Genomic DNA, 4758 nt, shown 5'->3' on the forward strand with positions numbered 1-4758 from the left:
GTCCATTGTCACCTAATTTGTTATATCGCAATACTACTCTCTTTTCTGATCTTTGTCAAATCAACCCATCTTGCGTGTGAAGCACTAATACTAAATTGGACAAATTAATGACAATTATTTTTTTTTTTTTGGGAAATAATTAATGACAATTAAAATTTGGAAAAATAAAAAAAATCTCTCTCTCTCTCTCTATTTATATACAAGAACTTAAAATAATATAATAAAACAAACTAGCAGATAGAAAAAAGTTAAACAAATATTTCAACTCAATATGTTTGTTGCCAAATAAGACACATTAAAGGGCAATTTGGATACAAGTAGGATTTAATTTTCATGGATTTAACAAATCCATAAATTTAGATTTAGTAAATTATGAGTGTTAAATTATAAAAAATGTTTAGCAAAATAGATGTTGAATCCTGTAAAACTTTTTGGCTATGTAATCAAGGATTTAAGATGATTATTTGAGATATGATTTGTGTTTAAGATATTACAATGAAATAGCAATAATTATTTTAAATAAATTTTGTGCCAAAATGAAAATAAACTTGCATAGCAACAAGGTTGTGGGCTTCAAAAATTTGCTCCCCGGCCTCTCTGCGGACCCCACTTTTATCTTTTTCATTTTTTCAGGTTGTCGAAGAGAGTTTTAACGTTTAAGTTCAAAAGCAAATTTTCAGAAGATAGATTGAATTTGAAATAACATACTACCCAGAGATTTCACCCTCATTTTGCTAGGACTTTAGATTTGAGTTCAGGTTTCCTATAGGCGTAAGCCCTATAGTTAATTACTGATCCCGATAATGAGAGAAGTTTCGATTAAGGCTAGTCGTCAAACATATATGTGTTATCTGGCATATAATAGAAGCATGGAATTAGTTCTTTAGATTTAATATTTAAAATTGGAAATTTCACCATCTTGCACTTAAAGTAAATGGTGAGGGTACATATGATGGATCCAATCAAGATCCCATGGTTCTATTGTCTTGGGTCATCATGGTCCATTGTCTACTTAGTCAGAGGAGATAGTCGACCCAACATGACAGAAGTATCCTTGCCCACAGCCATGGGTTGCTTCATCTAATTGTACCTTATAAACTTTATGTGAGTATTTGTCTAAGGAGACAAATTTGAATCCTCCTCAGCTAACAAAGGGTTTAGTGCCCTATTGATTATATCCTATTGATTCATATCTTAAGGATTTGACGTCGTTGGGTAGCATACGAGCTGTGATCAAAACCATAATTTAGTTTTGTCATTTGGCAGTAAAACCACCCGGTTCAGAAGGTTAGGATCATAACCATTTACCTGTGGTATCATTTAGCTGTGAAGCCTAAGGTCTAGTGCCATTTAGCAATGAAACCACCAGTTAGATTATATGTGTTATGTCCTTACCGACAAGAGATAGTTTAGAATGAATCCTAGTAATATTCTTGACTAGATATCGCCTCTTTGTGAGCTAAAGTAATTTTTAAATTTATCCACCTTGGCAAATTGTTGTGAAGTATTGATGGATTTTGCTTTTAAGTGTTTGATGATTTATTTTTAATTTTAAATATTTTAAATTTTGGTATTTTTAAAATTTTAAATTTTATGGGCATTTGGAAGGTATTTTTAAATGTTTGTGGACCCCTTCGATTGAAGTTTTCAATCAACGTAGCCATCATCAGGATGACTTTGAGGTCATTTGAAAATATTTATATTTTGTAGAAGTCTGAGGGCATTTGAAAATATATGATCTACTCCGATTGAGATAAAAATTCAACATAGCCATCATCAGGATGACTTATGGACATTTTTATTTTGTTTGTTGAACATTATCGACTATGTCTACTTGCCGATAGATGATCGGGATCATTGTAGGCTTTGTGCCTTTGTTAGAGAATTTTCTCTGTCATAGATCTTGAAGGTCTAATATGAACGTATAAAAAAATATCCCAGTCAACAACATGACTATATATTTTTTTAACTGTTCGAGCCATGTCAACTCTTATTCGTCCACACAGAAGGATTAAGTTAAGACTTTAGTTCACTTCTTGACCCATGCAGCATCCTCAGATGTCATGTATGTGCATTACGCTCAATAGGGCCCATGCATGAATGCAACTTAGTATGCATTTTGCATTGACACATTCATATAGTGGATATATGTACGCAATGCCATGGATGTATATGACCAATATGCATATTCACACACACGTCTATACATCCATTCGTATACTAACATATTTCTACATGCATTTATATATTTGAATATACACATGTGCATTTTCACATGATATGTTTGAAATCAAATACAATAGTTTCGCACATTGACATAGTATATAATGTATTTATGTAATCATACATGCATAATGTATATGTGCATAGTCATCTTTGCTTACATGATGGATTGCATGATAGAACAATACTTACTAACGTACATAATATTCTTGAATGATCTATGTCTATAATACACTCATACATTATCTACTTGCATGTTCAATACACTTGTATGTTAGTGTAGCACTTGCATAACATGTATGACGTATTTACAAGGGTTATTATGCATGTTGAAATGTATGTAATATGTATGAGGGAATTTTAACATATTTGATGTTGATAAGCAGTGTAGGAAATTGTCATATGCATGCATGCACAATGGGTCACATTCTTTCCTCTTGCATGAATGTTGCAGATCCGATGGTGTGGCATCACGTCATGAGTTGTTTGCTACATTATGCGGGTATATTGTCGTGTACTAATGAGTCTCCTATAGTAGCTCATAGGAGCTTGCATCTGTTGTAGCCTTCTTGTATTTTGCTCATGGATGACATCTAGTGTGTATGGTTGCATATCACTAGCCATCACTTGTAGGTGGGGTACTATATGAATGAGGAATCCTCTATAGCGGCTCGCAAGAGTTCGTATGTATTTGTTAGGTGCTTTTTTGACATTGTTTGTAAGGGTGCTACAATGTTTCTGCTACAATAACTTGTGAGTGCTTTACATATGTTGAAGGCCTTCCGCCTCTGCTTATAAGTGTTAGTGTATTTGCCTGATGAGCACTCATCATTAATTGCAGGGATGATTCAATGTTTACTACACATCGCTAGTTATCACCCGTAAGTGGGTTTTTATACATATAATAATCATTTCATTCATCACCTGTAGATATTTGCATTAGCTGCATGTCAATTTCCTTCACCTATAGTGAGCTAATACATCTACTCATATATAACCTGTTGTGGGTGTATCTATGTTCATAGATGATCCATTATTTCTGCAACATGTCTATTATCACTGATTGTAAGGGTTGCTATATCTTCTTGCAAAGGTTGTGCAAACATTACACATTGATTGCCAGTGAATTATGCTTCATGTAGCATGTTCTAGCATTTGTTGTGAGTGAAGTTATTATGTGTGCCCTCATCCTTTTAACATTGCTTCCAAACATCCTAATGCATTACGAATCATTTTCTTGGATTGTAGATGATATGTTGCATGCATTCATTGTTGGCTCTAAAATAAAAGAGTATTATTATTTACGGGGCAGGTTAGCATGCTTGTTTGGAGTTGAATGGCATCGATTGTATGCAAGCTTCATATACTTTGAACTTCATTGAGTGCACAAATTATTATGTTCATTGTGCATTGACCTCCTTTGTTTGCAAAGGGGTTAATAGGCTTGCTTGCATGTCAACTAGCATTGACAATAGAAGGATTACTTGAGGTTTCTTTGGTAGATTAGTGTATTCATCTAAAATTCTTTCATTCTTTGTGGTGCTTAAGAGTCATTTTCTCCTTGCTTTTTGTCAACCTTTATTTATAAGAAAGTTGTGCTTGCAAGTTCTTAGCTAGTTCATTAATGTTCATTTCAAGGTCCTATTTGTGCACTTGCATTTTAATTTTATCATTTCACAATTTGCATTTTTTATGTTGAGTATTTAGTCGAGCTCCTTATTGTTTAATTTACAAGTCTTATTCTTTGTCTTCGTTCAAGTCCCATGTGTTCTTTTTGTGTTCAAATTAATTTTGCAAGTTCCCTTCACTAGTAATTTCGGCAACCTACTGACGTCTCCCCTAGTCAGGAAAAATTGTTGGAGTCTTAGCATGTCCTCCAATTCAAGAAAGACGTGCATGTTCGGTGTTGGGAGATATTGTGGTCGTTGTAGTCAATCTCATCATGCCAAGAAAGACGTGCAAGGGTCTTCAGGGGAACCTGTTTGAAAATATAATTTTTTTTCCGCAAACATTGAAGCACATAAATGAGTACTTAAATTTTTACCTCGCCAGGCTAAGAAAAGCATAAAAAGGCTCACCCACCTCCCCGTAAGCATCGCATTGGTTTCCTCCCACCATGCGAAGAAAAGTGTTCATATGGGGTCCTCAAGCGTGCCGCAAATACCGATAGCAGGACTTTGGAGTTTTTTTGAGTTTATGCATTATGCCTTCGTATAAGTAGTGGAATAGTGTTGTGATGGCGATGATGATTGCGAAAGCATAAATTTTTTTATTTTTTCTTCTTTTTTTATTCTCTTCCTAATTCAGGCATAGTTGAGTGGGTTGAAAATGGTTGAATGAAATAGTTAGAGAAGGAGTTTGGATCTGATTTGGGCTGAACCTAATATGGTTTTAAGGAAGTGTAAGTGGCTTTTTTGCTATGGAGTTATTTTGGCTATCTTTTAGAATGGACTGGAGTTGGATTGCAAAGAAATCAGCCCAATTCAACGAGTTAATAAGTTTGCTATTTTCTTAATGAGTGTAAGAGTGGGATGT

Source organism: Dendrobium catenatum, unplaced genomic scaffold (assembly GCF_001605985.2).
Source record: "Dendrobium catenatum unplaced genomic scaffold, ASM160598v2 original_scaffold_6507, whole genome shotgun sequence".
NCBI classification, from domain to species: Eukaryota; Viridiplantae; Streptophyta; class Magnoliopsida; order Asparagales; family Orchidaceae; genus Dendrobium; species Dendrobium catenatum.